The sequence below is a fragment of the Loxodonta africana genome, chromosome 3 (assembly GCF_030014295.1).
Source record: "Loxodonta africana isolate mLoxAfr1 chromosome 3, mLoxAfr1.hap2, whole genome shotgun sequence".
NCBI classification, from domain to species: domain Eukaryota; kingdom Metazoa; phylum Chordata; class Mammalia; order Proboscidea; family Elephantidae; genus Loxodonta; species Loxodonta africana.
Genome location: NC_087344.1, coordinates 22,022,096 through 22,038,328, shown reverse-complemented (window position 1 = coordinate 22,038,328; position 16,233 = coordinate 22,022,096). Strand labels below are relative to the sequence as shown.

The window sequence follows — 16,233 nt, the reverse complement described above, 5'->3', positions numbered from 1 at the left end:
AAAGCAAAGACATCACCTTGAAGACTAAGGCGAGCCTGACCTAAGCCATGATGTTTTCAGTTGCCCCAGATTCATGCAAAAGCTGGACAATGCATGAGGAAGACGGAAGAAGAATTGACACCTTTGAATTGTGGTGTTGGCGAAGAATATTTAATATATTATGGACTGCAAAAAGATCATACAAATCTGTCTTGGAAGAAGTACAGGCAGAATGCTCCTTAGAAGTAAGGATGGGGAGACTACGTCTTACATATTTTACACATGTTATCAGAAGGCATCAGTCCCTGGAGAAGGACATCATGCTTGGTAAAGTGGAGATCAGTGAAAAAGAGGAAAACCCTGAGTGAGATAGATTGACACTGGCTGCAACAATGGGCTCAAGCATAGCAACAATAGTGAGGACGGCACAGGATCAGGCAGTGATCCATTATGTTGTGCATAGGGTCGCTATGAGCCAGAACCAAGTTAATAGCACCTAACAAAACCCACAACAACATCTATCAGAGATATTTGTCTGTGGGAGTCTTGGTGTTGGTGGTGCAGTGGTTAAGAGCTCAGCTGCTAACCAAAAATTTTGTAGTGCAAATCCACCAGCCGCTCCATGGAAACCCTAGGTGGCAGTTCTACTCTGTCCTCTAAGGTTGCTGGGAGTTGAAATCAACTAGAAGAAAACGGGTTTATTCTGGTATTAGTCTTTAGTTTTCTCTTCTTGTGGAGTCCTTGTTTGGTTTAGCCACCAGGGTGATTCTAGCCTCACAGAAGAAATTAGGGGCAGTTCTCTCCTTTTCATTTTTTGGAAATGCTTAAGAAAGATTGGCATAACTTGTTCTGTAAATGTTTGGTAGAATTCCCCAATGAAGCCATCTGGTTCTGGGCATTTCTTTGTTGGGAGGTTTTTGATACTGCTTTGATATCTTTATGTTACGTGTCTGTTCAAGTCTTCTCTTTCTCCTAGAGTTAATTATTTTGCTGTCTTTATGAATTTTTATCTATAATTGTCTTTGATCCTCCAACATTCTTCAGATGAGTGCCTCTAAAGTAAGTTTCTATAGAAAAGGGTGAATAGCACAGCAACCAATGAGGAAGAGGTTCTAGGAAGTATAGTTTTGCCAGAGTTGAGAAGTGTTGCTGAAGGGGGTGTATGTTCTTAAAAGTGAATGCTTTATTTGTGAATTTTCTGAGTTAAAAATATAGGCATAGGGCTGCAAACCTGTGTTCTTGGGTCCTTCACTGATCTTTTTTTTTTTTTTTTTAACTTTTTCAAAGGTGTCTCTGCAACATGGACCCACAGAATCTAACACATGTCTCTAAATTCCTCCTGCTGGGCCTCTCAGAGAATCCAGAACTGCAGCCCCTCCTCTTTGGAATGTTTCTGTCCATGTACCTGCTCACAGTGCTTGGGAACTTGCTCTTCATCCTGGCTGTGAGTTCTGACCCCCACCTCCATACCCCCATGTACTTCTTCCTCTCCAACCTTTCCTTGGCTGACATTGGTTTTACCTCTGCGACAATACCAAAGATGCTTATGAATATCCACACACACCACAGAATCATATCCTATGTCAACTGCCTGATTCAGTTGTCTTTTTTTAGTTTTTTTGGATGTATGGACAATCTACTCCTGACAGTGATGGCCTATGACCGGTTTGTGGCCGTCTGTCAACTACTTCACTACCCAGTCATCATGAACCTCCACCTCTGTGGCTTGTTTGTTTTGGTGTCTTTTTTTTCTCAGCCTCTTGTACTCCCAGCTGCACTGCTTGATGGTGTCACAACTCACCTTCTGCACGGATGTGGAAATTCCTCATTTTTTCTGTGATCCTTCTCAACTCTTCAACCTTACCTGTTCTGAGACCACTATAAAAAACATACTAGTATATTTTATTGGTGCCATCTTTGGTGGTGTTCCTGTCTCAGCCATCCTTTTCTCTTATATTCGAATTGTTTTCTCTGTTCTGAGAGTCCCCTCATCGGGTGGGAAGTATAAAGCCTTTTCCACCTGTGGTTCTCATCTGTCAGTGATTTGCTTATTTTATGGAACAGGTATTATAGTGTACCTGAGTTCAACTGTCTCACCTGCTCCTAGGAGTAGTGCAGCAGCTGCAGTGATGTACTCCGTGGTCACCCCCATGTTGAACCCCTTCATCTACAGCCTGAGGAACAGGGATATCAAAGGGGCCCTGCAGAGGCTCCTCAGCAGACAAGCATAGTGTTAATGCCTGTGCCATCTTTTATGGCCTGTGGTTTAGAATTGCTGAAAACCAAACATGTGGAGCTGGAAATTATGCTCCTTTGGTCTCATAATTTTTGCAGATCTCATTGTTTTCAATCCTTTTTTATGTTTAATATCAGAATATTGATTATTTGGCCCATTTTTGGTGAATTGGGGGATATTCTGGAATCTGTGTTACATCATAATATACACCCACATTGAGTCCTATAACACCTGTGTAGCCTTCTATATTTGTCATCTATGACATAGTCATTCTGGTGAAATGCACAACTTTCTTTATATTCAAATACAATGCCCATCCTGTCCACACTTCATGCCTGTTGTCCCTACGACATTTTTATCTATCTTATCTAGGTATGCAATTTAGGTGTAATACTGCTTGTTATTAGTTCTCAAACTTGGCTTCATATTGGAATCATCTGGTGAGCTTTAAAGACACTCATGCCGAAGTTGTACCACCAGAAATTCTTATTTATTTACAGTGAGGTGTGTGGTCAGCCAGAAAATTTTTCAGAACACCCCAGGGTGTACCAGTGGGCAGGCAAGGTTGGAGATTACTTATCTAAATAAGACCATTTTTCAGAAAAGACTAATATGTCTTAACTCCTTTAGTCCTCATGAGCAGATACTGAAGATCTTAAAGTGATCAGAGCTCACAATGGGGAAGATATGAAAGAATTTCAGGCAATGTGATTTTTCTCAATGTTCCTGGTATTATTTCTTCAAATATCTTCTCCCTCCCTACCATAGAGCTGGTCATATGTGCTGGACATTAAGCTCTGTGTCTCTGCTTCAAATTCACCTTTTTGCATTGTACTTTGTGATGCCACAGTAGAATCTTCCCATTCTTACTCTGGTTTTCCATCTGACTCTCTTGCAATATTCCTCTGATAGTTGTCCAACGAGATCACCAGCCCCAATAAGCCAATCTTTTCACTACATTCTTATCCTTTGGCATGGTCACTACTTCCTGTAGGTACTAGCTCAGTGTTACCCTCCTCCCATATTTTATACCTTTCAGCCTTTCAATACTTATTTACCTAATTCCTATACAAACAATGTTCTTTAAAATTACTAGTGTGTTTTCTTTTTTCTTGTTTGAGCCTTGACTAATAAATTTTAATGAGGAGAAACAAAGTATGTTATGATGTCTGTACTTGTTTTTGTTGGGTTCCATCGAGTCAGTTCCAACTCATGTTGACTCTTTGCACAACAGAACAAAACACTGCTTGGTCCTGCACCGTCCTTGCAATCATTACTGTGTTTGAGCCCATTGTTGCAGCCACTCTGACAATCCTTCTTGTTGAAGGTCTTCCTCTTTTTCTCTGACCCTCTACTTTACCAAGTGTGATGTCCTTCTTCAGAGTCTGGTCCATTATAATAATATATTCAAAGTATGTGAGATTGCCTTTTGGTCTATGCACACCTTCTGCATGAACACTATTAAGTGTCCTGGAATTCCCATTCTTTGCAATATTATTTGTAATGTGATGATCCACACAGTCAAAAGCCTTTGCACTGTGAACAAAACATTGTAGATCATATGCTACCTCCTGAAATGGTTGAAAGTCAAGAAATTATTCTTGGTATAGTAACTCTGTTTATTCCTTCCATATTCTTTTGATGCTCCATAGAATCTTTTAATATTGCAACTTGAGGCTTGAATTTTTCCTTCAGTTCTTTCGTCTTGATAAATGTCCAAAAAGTCCTTCCCCTTAAGCGTTCTTACTCCAGGTCTCTGCACATTTTATTATAATACTTTACTTTGTCTTGTCGATCCATCCTTTGAAATCTGTGTAACGGAAGTTTACAAATGTATTCCCAAAAAAGGTGGTTGAAGATCATATACCTTACTCAAGAGTGTACAATTGGAGCTAAGGTGATGGTATCATATTTCCAGTTGCTGTGTGACTATAATGGTACCTGAGGATCATTAAAAGCCACTCAAGTCAGAATTTTCATCTTTCTTTTCATTATCCTAGGGTAGCAAAGAGCCATATCCTAAGCAAAGGGAAGATTGTTCCTTTCTCCACTAACAACCTCATTGGGAATCCACTTTGTAACCATGCTTCCCTTTCTTCTGTCATGATAAATCTGTCTCGGAGATACTTCTCTTTTCACTACATGGGTGTCCACCTTCCTTTTAGAGATGCTACATATAGTTCCTGATGCAGCAATGTGGGCTTTGAGAACCTGTGTAGTAACTTGTTTAAATTACTGTTTTATCCCTAAGCTTAATCTTCAACCAACTTCACTGACAAGGAACTTCGATACCCAATGTGCGATTTGACCTAAATGGATGACAGAAGACCTTACAATTTCATCCTTACAAAATGAGTACTTATGCAGAGTAATGGACCACATCTACCACGGCCTTCACTAGACTGAGTCCAGGACAATGAGATGGTGCCCGACTACTACCATTGACTGCCCTGACAGGTATTACAATACAGGGTCCTAGAAAGAGCTGGAGAAAAATGTAGAACAAAATTCTAACTCCAAAAGAAAGACCAGACTTGCTGGCCTGACAGAGACTGAAGAAACCCTGAGAGTATGGACCCAGGACAATCTTTCAGCTCAGTAATGAGGTCACTTTTGAGGTTCACCCTTCAGCCAAAGTTTGAACAGGCCCATAGAACAAAACAAGACTAAAGAGGTGCACCAGCCCTGGGGTGGGGACTGGAAAGTAGGAGGGAACAGGAAAGCTGGTAATAGGGAACCCAGGGTTGAGAAGGGACAGTGCTGACATGTCGTGGTGCTGATATCCAATGTCATACAACAATGTGGGTACTAACAGATTGATGAGAAACTAGTTTGTTCTGTAAACCTTCGTCTAAATTAAAAAAAAATGAGTCCTTATGCAGTTTAAAGGCAGGGACGGAATATCATTAGTTTATATACTCAAAATATACATAAGATATGGTAATCTCCACTTTGTTTATTGTCGAATATATTATTCATTGACTCAAGAAAAAGTGAGGACATTTTGATATCAATACATCGAGTATCAGATGGACTACTAGACCTTCTGTATAGATTTCTATTAACTACTGAGAGAATAAATGTATGCTTTGTTTTTATTATTATGAACATTTAATGTCATCAATTTTTTTCAATTTAATAGAATATGCAAGATTAAGAATCATCGAATAATGATGGATTTTGATAAGTCATACAAATAACACCAACAACACTACCAGTTGCTATTGATTTGATTGCAACTCATGATATGACCCCATGTGTCTGAGAGTAGGCCTGTGATCCATAGAGTTCTCAAAGGTTGATTTTTCAGAAGCAGATCACCAGGCCTCTCTTCCAAGGCACTGCTAGGTGGACTTCAACTTCCAACCTTTTGATTACCAGCCAAGCATGTCAACCCTTTGCACTACCCACAGACTCCAAAAGGATCATAAGAGGGGTGATAGTAAGAATTGTGAGGATAAAGGTAATAATGATGATGTAACTACACTATCAGGAATCTTTATTGAAGGCCTCCTGATGCCAGTCTCTGAGCTAAAAGTTCCATGTAACTTGTTTTCCTACATCTGTGACACCACCTTCCAAAAAGAGCAACATACATTAGTGCCATTATATGGATTATAACAGGTTTTTTTACAGCCTTTTAATGTAACTTGCACCAGGTCATGATCTAGAAAGGAATGAACCCAGGTTTGAATCTGGGCAGTCTGGCTGCAGACACTGGGCACCTAGCCAATATTCTTTCCTGCCAACCTACCCTACCATTTCCCTTCTCTGGTCACTGCAAGCTATTCATTGTGTGCTTCCAGTGGGTGCCACTTCCTATATCAACTACCAGGTGTATAGCTGAGATCACAGGTAAGAATCACATAAGTAGTTGGCAGATGATAATAATTCTGGGCAGAACTCTCTCATGCTCCTACACCTGGGTTTTATTTCTGCTGTCCATGTCCACTTCTTGTAATTTAGTTCCTCTTAATCTCAAAGAGAGACAACTCAGAGTATTGGATTCCATTTCTAGTTGGGAACCTGGAATCAAATAAAAGATGTGCCTTTGCTATACTTTGATTAAAACCTCTGGCCCAAATTACTTGACTTTTGAACCAAAGAATTTTCATTAGCTGATTTTCAGAAGTATATTTCCAGGCCTTTCTTCCTCCTCTGTCTTAGTCTGGAAGCTTCAGTGAATTCTGTTTAACATCATGACAATATGCAAGCTTCCACAGATGGGTGGGGGCTGCACGTAAGGTGCATTGGTTGGGAATTTCGCCCAGGTCCGCCACATGGGAAGTGATAGTTCTACCACTGCCCTCCTTGAGTTCTTCATAATGTCCTCCAATTCAAATGATTTTTTTTCCTAAAGACTGAAGAATATTAAATATTCCATATGTTTCCTTCATAAAGATATGCTACTTTCTTCCTGGATTTGTTATCTTAAAATGTCCTTAGAATTCTAATATTCTTTGGCCCTAAAGTGGGTGTGTCGGAAAAAAGAATAGTGCAGTAACCAATGACAAAACAGTTTTGAGGATAGGTTTGTCACAACTGAGAAATATTGCTGAAGAAGAATATGGTCATCAAACTTGAGGACTTTACTTCCGAATTGCTTAAATCCAAAATATAGACCCACCGTTGGGTTCCTGTACACTTATTTTTCACAACCGTCTTTTTTTTCCAAAAGCTGTCTCAGCTAGAATGTCCTCTTTAGAGGTAGAAATTTTAAAAGAGATGGGAGTTGTAACAGATTCTCAGAATAGAAATCCTTATTCTCTCTAAATGATTCCATTAACTCCCTGTGTTTTTGATATCAAAGTCACTCACTGATTCTTTAAATTAGAAAAAAGAGAGTCTGAACTTCATGTTAAGATCCCTGCAAATTACCAGACAGAAGGGAGAATAGAAGTTTGATTCCTCCTGAGAAGAGGAAGGGCCCTGACCTTTCCAGGACATTCACTTTTTTTTCCTCTCTCATCCCTTCACTTAATAAGCCCTCAGAGATTAGGAGAACATAGATCAGATAGGCTAATTACAAGCTCTGTGGGTTGCATTCTCAATACCATTTGGCTACCAATTATTAGCCTGTGTCTCCAGCCCTTCAGAGTACCCATCACAGTCTAGCAGGCTACATAAGTGTGTCTCTTCCTCCCAGAGTCATCATCCACATTAGGGTGCCCATGCTTGAGTGTGTCTTCCTGTCAGTCCTGAAGAAGGATCCTCAGCCATCATCACCCACCGGGCACAGGAGGAATAATGGATTCACGCTCCTTGGTCATGCCTCAGCGGAGAGACTATGCACCCCAGTGAGTGCTGAGGGAGACAAGGACACAGGAATAACTGTCAAGGGCATTGTTTTTCATCATCGGGACCAACAGCACATTTGGGATAGTCAGGATGGAGGGCCTAGAATAAAGTCTTTCAGCTAAGTGGCTTATAAAGTTTATGTTCTTAGTACTGTGGATGCCTGAGGACTTTCATTCAGAGTTCTGTTCTTCTCTAACATCATTTCTAGCTTCCAAAGGCATTGCCACCATCACAGCAGGGAATAAGTCCCTCTAAGCTGTCCCCTAAGCACTCCAAAATGATCATGATGTTGAGGATGATGATATTGGTGATGATGAGGACAATAACTACAATATCACCAACTCATATTGAGGGTTTCCTAGTGTCAAGCTCTGAGCTGTGCATTATGTAGCTTTTCTTCATTTCATCTGCACACTCACCCCCAAGATATAGGTGCAGAGATTAGTATAATTTTATAAGTGAGAAATGGAGCAGAGCGATTTTATGTATTTTAATCAATTTTAGGTGCAGAAAGGGGTGAATCAAGGCTTGAATCTGGGCAGCGAGATTCCATTTGCACGGTGCCACAATCAGTTGTGGATCAGACCACAGTGATCCATAGGGTTTTCACTGCCTGGTTTTTGGATCCTTCACTGAAACCTGTCCAACATCATAGCAACACACAAGGCTCCACCCAGGGATGGGTGGTTGATGTACACGAGGTGCATTGGATGAGAATCAAATCCAATCTTCTGCACAAAAAGTAAGAATTCTATCGCTGAACCACCACTGTCCCTTATCACTGGGCAAAAAAAAAAAAAAAGAAACCAAACCCATTGTTATCAAGTCGATTCCAACTCATAGCAACACTGTAGAATAAAGTAGAACTTTTCCATAGGCTTCCCAAGGCTGCCATCTTTAAGGAAGCAGACTGTGCCTTTTTTCTCCTGTGGAGTGGCTGGTAGGCTTAAACTGCTGACTTCTGGTTAGCAGTCAAGTGCTTAACCACTGCAGTACCAGGGCTCCTTATCACTGGGCACCTACCTGATATTCTAAACTGTCATCACAATGCTATTTTTCTTCCTGTGTCACTCCAGTTGAAGTGGTCAGAGAAAAAAATGATCAAATATCCTTCATTCCCACTCCTCTAGAGCCTACACTAACTTGGCACAGCAGATGCCATCAAAAAAAAAAATCTCTTAAATATTATTTCTATTAGTTCGCAGGGACAAAGTGTAGTCTCTGTGGCTTCCACACACTGGGTGCTTTTCTGCCTGTACTTTTCTCCCTTCCTGGGATATCCAATAGGATTAGAGAGAAGGATGAGACTCAGTTGTTTCCCTCCAATCTCTCTGCCTGGATCACCAGGAAGAAAAAATGGAAGGTTAGAGTGTTGGCTAGGTGCCTGAGAATGGAGTCTCACCACTCAGATACATAAAATAAGATAAAATAGGGCTTGTATGGGTCTATATCAAGACTTTTCTCTGGTACACGTTATTTTCCATTTAATAGGATTGACAACATTCTATTTAAAAATTGGATAGATTTTTCATAAAACGGAAAACAGAAAAAGAAGAGGGAAAAAGAGTAGGGGAAGAAAAATTTTACTATGTGGACTGAGACATCTTTTAGAATTTCCATTTATTTATGCTTGAGTTTCTTCACATAAGTTTCACTTTAACCTCTCTGCCATATAACTGAGAGTACAATGACTGAATCTTTTATGGCGTTGTATTTCAACAATAAACTGGCGAGTTCAATAATGATTCCAACTCTGATTAGAAAATCATGATTGAGCATTAAGTGCCAAAATTCCAGTGGATGAAGGATATGGGACTCAGACCTTTTCCCAGGCTCTCTCCCCTCCACCAGAGCTGAATGCTTTTTTTTTTTTTTTTTTGCATCTTCTTTTGTTCAAAATACCAAACAGAGGCAGAAGAATCTGTTCCTCTTCTTGGGATTTGAAGAGTTCATCCAAAATTGGTTGAATAAGGCCATGGTTTATAGGAGTCTTTGTGGCATGAATATTGTGGTCACAGGCTTTTCTATGAGTAGCAATTCATTTTGCAGAACACTTTGGAAATCTGAGACATGGAAACATTATTTCCTGTAGAAATGGAGATTTCACATCGATCTATCCTGGAATGACGACTATTATTACCTAGACTTCAGGGATACTTATGATTCTATACTTTGTTGTGCAGTGGTTATGCACTCAAGTTCTAAACAGAAGGCTGGTGGTTTGAACTCACCAGCTACTCCACAGGAGAGAGTTGTGGCAATCTGCTTTTGTAAAGACTACACCATTGGAAAGCATATGGGGTAGTTTTACTCTGTCTTATAGGACCCCTTTGAGTTGGAATCGACTCAACAGCAATAGTTATACCTTGATAATAAGAGCATGTGGTTGTTTTTCTATTGGGAAAGCAGATGTTAACAATTAGTAGAAAAAATGAATACACATTGATTGTCATGACTCAAACAACTATCCTTTATTCATATATCTTATAGAAATTCTCACTTGTGTGAATGGAGAGAGGCATAAGAATTTTCGTAGGATTGTCTTAATAAGAAATCAAAAAATAAAATGAAGTTCCTCCCCCAAGTAATACTATGCTTTATTTAAACTAGGTTTTAACCAGATGAATGTGCTTCACACAGAAACTTAAAATACAATGTTGTGGGAAATGACATTTCAAGAACAACACTCATACTGTGATACTAGTTAGGTAAGTTTTTAAGAAAACTATTTAGGGATATGTAAATCAATGCTAACATTATGGAAATATTGTCAGGTAAATATTCCCCCTAAATTCATGTCAGTGGTTGCCTTTGGGGATGGGTATTCTGGAGAATAGGAGCAGCACGGATTGGAGAAAACTTAAATGTTAATGGGAATATTTTAAATATTTGTAAAGTATGAGTCCTGAAGCAAATATTACTAAACATTTACATATTTAATAGGGGTACTGGGTATTAATGACAATAATAATAGCTAACCTTAATGGAGCATTTACTAAGTGCATGGCAATATCGTAAGGCAGTGGTTCACACTTGTTGTATTTTAGGATCACCAAGGGTCTCATGTATTGGGATTCTGATTTAACTACTTTTAGGCTGTGGCTCCACCACGTGTCTGTCAGTTTGTCATACTGTGGTGGTTTGTGTGTTGCTGTGATACTGGAAGCTTTGCCACCAGTATTTCAAATATCAGCAGGGTCACCCTTGGTGGACAGGTTTCAGTGGAGCTTCCAGACTAAGACAGACTAGAAAGAAAGATCTGGTAGTCTATGGATCTGGCAGTCTAATTCTGAAAACATTGGCCAATGAAAACCTTATGAGTAGCAGCAGAACATTTTCTGATTCAGTGGCAGAAGATGAGCTCCTCAGGGTGGAAGGCAGTGCAAATATGACTGGGGAAGAGCTGCTTTCTCAAAGTAGAACTGACCTTAATGATGGAGATGGAGTCAAGCTTTCGGGACATTCATTTGCTGATGTGACACAACTCAAAATGAGACGAAACAGCTGCATATATCAGTTAAAAAGTGGAACATGGAATGTATGAAGTATGAATCTAGGAAAATTGGAAGTTGTCAAAAATGAAATGGAACACATAAACATTGATATCCTAAGCATTAGTGAGCTGAAATGGACTGGTATGGGCCATTCTGAATCAGACAATCACATGGTCTACTATGCTGAGAATGACAAATTGAAGAGGAACCGTGTAGTATTCATCATCAAAAAGAACATTTCAAGATATATCCTGAAGTACAACACTGTCAGTGATAGGATAATATCCTTAAGCCTCCAAGGAACACCAGGTAATACGATTTTATTCAAATTTACACAAAAACCACTAAGGCCAAAGATGAAGAAATTGAAGACTTTTACCAACTTAAGCAGTCTGAAATTGATCTAACATGTAATCAAGATGCAGTCAAAATTATGGGCGACTGGAATGCGAAAGTTGGAAACAAAGAAGAAGGACTGGTAGTTAGAAAATATGATGGCCTTGGTGATAGAAATGATGCTGAAGATCACGTGATAGAATTTTGCAAGACCAACAATTTCTTCATTGCAAATACTTTTTTCAACAACAGAAAACGGCGGCTAAACACATGGACCTCACCAGATAGAATGTATAGGAATCAAATCAAGCACATCTGTGGAAAAACACAATGGGAAAGCTCAATATCATCAGTCAGAACAAAGCCGGGGGCTGATTGTGGAACAGACCATCAGCTGATAATATGCAAGTTCAACTTCAAGTTGAAGAAAACAAGAACAAGTCCATGATAGCCAAGATAGATAATTAAAGACCATCTAATTAGAGACCACCTCTAAGAACAGATCTGAGGCAATGAACACTAATGACTGAACACCAGGCAAGTTGTGGAATGGCATCAAGGACATCATGTATGAAGAAAGCAAAGACCATTAAAAAGGCATAAAAGAAAGAAAATACCAAAATGAATGTCCAAAGAGACTCTGAAATTTGCTCTTGAACGTCGAGTACCTAAGCAAAAGAAAGAAATAATGAAGTAAAAGAGCTGAACAGAAGATTTCAAAGGGCAGTTGGAAAAGACAAAGTACAATAATAAAATGTGCCAAAACCTGAAGATAGAAAACCAAAAGGGAAGAACGTGCTCAGCATTTCTCAAGCTATAAGAACTGAATAAAAAATTCAAGACTCGAATTGCAGTAGTGAAGGTTTCTATGGGGAAAATATTAAAGGACCCAGGAAGCATCAAAAGAAGATAGAAGGAATATACGGAGTCATTATGCCAAAAACAATTAGTCAAAGTTCAAGCATTTCAAGAGGCAGCATATGATCAGGAACTGATGGCACTGAAGAAAGAAGTCCAAGCTGCATTGAGGGCACTGCTGAAAACCAAGGCTCCAGAAATTGACAGAAGATCAATTGAAATGTTTCAACAAACTGATGCAGCGCTAGAAGTGCTCATTAGTCTATGCCAAGAAATACAGAAGACACGTTCCTGGCCAACTGACTGGTAGAGATCCATATTTATGCCTATTCCCAAGAAAGGTGATCCAACCGAATGTGGAAATTACAGAACGATTATCATTAATATCACACGTAAGCAAAATTTTGCTGAAGATCATTCAAAAAAGGCTGCAGCCATGTATCGATAGGGAACTACCAGAAATTCAGGCTGGACTCAAAATAGGATGTGGAACCAGGGATATCATTGCTGATGTCAGATGGATCCTGGCTGAAAGCAGAGAATACCAGAAGCATGTTCACCTGTGTTTTATTGACTATGCAAAGGCATTTGACTGTGTGGATCATAACAAATTATGGACAACACTGCAAAGAATGGGAATTGTAGAACACTTAACTGTGCTCGTGAGGAACCTTTACATAGATCAAGAGGCAGTTGTTCAGACAAAACAAGAGGATACTGAGTGGCTTAAAGTAAAGTAAGGTGTGCATTAGGGTTGTATCGTTTCACCATAGCAATTCAATCTGTATGTATTCAGTCCGAGAAGCTGAACTATATGAAGAAGAACGGGGCATCAGGATCAAAGGAAGACTCATTAACAACCTGCGTTATGCAGATGACACAACATTGCTTGCTGAAAGTGAAGAAGACTTGAAGCCCTTACTAATGAAGATCAAAGACCACAGCCTTCAGTATGGGTTACACCTCAGCATAAAGAAAACAAAAATCCTCACAACTGGACCAATAACCAACATCGTGATAAATGGAGAAAGGGTTGAAGCTGTCAAGGATTTCATTTTACTTGGATCTACAATCAACACCCACGGAAGCAGCAGTCAAGAAATCAAAAGACGCATTGCATTGGGCAAATCTGCTGCCAAAGACATCTTTACAGTGTTGAAGAGCAAAGATGTCACTTGAAGACTAAGGTGCGTCTGACCCAGGCCATGGTATTTTCAATTGCATCATATACATGTGAAAGCTGCACAATGAATAAGGAAGACCAAAGAAAAATTGATGCCTTTGAATTGTGGTGTTGACGAAGAATATTGAATATACCATGGAGTGCCAAAAGACGGAACAAATCTGTCTTGGAGAAGTACAACCAGAATGCTCCTTAGAAGCGAGAATGGAGAGACTCCGGCTCACATTGGACATGTTATCAGGAGGGACTGGTCCCTGGACAAGGACTTCACTTTTGGTAAAGTAAAAGGGTCAGCCAAAAAGGGGAAGACCTACACAATGAGATGAATTGACACAGTGGCTCCAAAAATGAGCTCAGGTATAACACTGGTCATGAGAATGCTGCACAACAGGGTAGTGTTTTGTTCTGTTGTACATGTGGTCTTTGTGAGTCGGAGCCAACTCCCTGACACCTGACAACCAAAACAGTGGCTAATGAATCGACTTGACAGCATCAGGTTAATGGCTAATGTATGGACCAGTGGTTAAAGAGCTTGGCTGCTAACCAAAAGTTTGGCAGTTTACATCTACCTCTTGCTCCTTGGAAATCATATGGCACAGTTCTACTCTGTCCTATAGTGGCACTAGGAGTTGGAATTGACTTGATGGCGACAGAGTTTTTTGGTTAATGGCTAATGAAAAGAGATCTGGTTGCACGATGCTTAGGCATTCAGCTGCTAACCTAAAGGTTGGTGGTTTGAACACATCCAGTGTCTCCAAGAAAGAAAGACTCGATAATCTGCTTCTTGAACTATTATAGCTTAGAAAACACGTAAGACAGTGCTCCTCTGTCTCATGGGGTCGCTATGAGTCCAAATCAACTTGACAACACGTAACAACAACAACAGTATTGACTAATTCAGTACCTTTTCATGTTCTTCTTAGCCATTTTTATATTCAAATCTTTTGCCCATTTTATGATTGGGTTGTTTGTCTTTTTCTAGTTGAATGCTAACTTCTTTTTATATTCTGGCTTTTAAGTCCTTGTCTGATATATGGTTTCTAAAAATTTTCTCCCAGTTCGTAGGTTATCTCTTCACTTTGTTTAATAAAGTCCTTTGATGTACAAGGGATTTTAATTTTGATGAGATCTCATTTATCTATTTTGTGTTTTGTTAGTGTGTTTTTGGTGTCATAGCTAACAAACTGTTTTTGAAGACTAGGTCCTGAAGAATTATCCTTATGTTTTCTTCTAAGAGTTTTATGGTTTTAGGTCTAATTTTTAGGTGTTAGATCTATATTGAGCTAGTTTTCATATACAGTGTGAGATATGGGTCTAACTTCAACTTTTGTATGTGGAAATCCAGTTGTCCCAGCATCATTTATCAAAGAGACTATTCTTTCCCCATTTGATGGATTTAGTAACCTTCTCAAAGATTAATCAACCATAGACATGTGTGCTTATCCCTGGGCTGTCAATGCTATTCCATTGGTCTGTATGTCTATCATTATACTAGTACCAGCTTAAAAAAAAATTTTTTTTTTTAATTACTGTAGCTTTAAAATAGGTCTTGAGACCAGGGAGTGAGAGTCCTCCTACTCTGTTCTTTTTCAATATTTCTGTGGCTATTTTGGGCCCTTTGCAGTTCTATATAAAATTTAGGACTAGCTTTCCCACTTCTTCTAAGCAAAGTGTTGGAATGTTGATGGGTAGCACATTCAATCTATAGATTGCTTTAGGTAGTATTGACATCTTGACAATATTAAGTCTTCTGATTCATAAGCATGGAATGCTCTCCCATTTATTTGGATGGTCTTTAACTTCTTTCAGTAATGTTTTTAGTTTTCAGTACATAAGTCTTTTACCTCTATAGTTAAATTTGTTCCTAGGCATTTTATTCTTTTAGATGCAATTGTAGATAGAATTGTTTCCTTTATTTCCTTTCAGATCATTTGTTCTTGGTGTATAAAAACATAACTGTGTTTTCTGTGATAACCTCATATCCTTCCACTTTCCTGAATTCATATATTGTGGATTGTCTGGAGTACAAAAAGTTCCCAGTTTACAAATATATGACTGATGGACAACTCCTATTTGCCCTTTAATGTTATGTAAATCTGCTCTCACTTTGAAACAATCAAACCAACACCTATGCAAAAAATTCTTCATTACAATCACTTTCACTTGCTGCACATGCATCTTTGAAACCACGGAAAAGCTTTGAACCATTTATTGCTAAATAAGAACTGTATGCACATGTTCTGACTTACCTACAAATTCGTTTTAAAGATATACTTAGGAACTGATCTCATTTGTAACCTGGGGACCATCTGTATTCTATCTATAGAAAAGCTAGCTGCGAAAAGAGATAGCTTTACTTCTTCCTTCCCCATCTGGATGCGTTTTTTTTTTTTTTTCCTTTTTCTTGCCTAATTGCTCTAGTTAGAACTTGCGGGACCATACTGAATAACAATGGCGTGGGGCAGGGGGTGGGGGGTTTGAATTTTGTCAAAAGCCTTTTCTGCCTTGAATGACATGATTATGTGGTTCTTTACCTTTGTCCTATTGATGTAGTGTATTATATTGACTGATTTTCTAATGTTGAAACCACCTTGCATTCCTGGGATAAATCCCATTTGATCATGCTGTATAATCCTTTTAACATGCTGATGGATTCAGTTTGCTAGAATTTTCTTGGGGATTTTAGTGTCTATATTTATCACAGATATTGGTCTGTAGTTTTCTCTTTTTGTGGAGTCTTTGTCTGGTTTTGTTACCAGGGTGATGCTAGCCTCATAGAATTAGTTAGGGAGAGTTCTGTCCTCTTGCAGTTTCCGGACATTTTAAGAAGGGTTGGTATCTTTTGTTCT

At 39.1% G+C, this 16,233-nt stretch overlaps 1 pseudogene; it reads left to right on the top strand.

Moving 5' to 3' along the window:
* The first annotated feature begins 1,253 nt into the window (after positions 1-1,253).
* LOC100659924 (olfactory receptor 7E24-like) lies at positions 1,254-2,210 on the top strand (annotated as a pseudogene).
* The last annotated feature ends 14,023 nt before the right edge of the window (positions 2,211-16,233 follow it).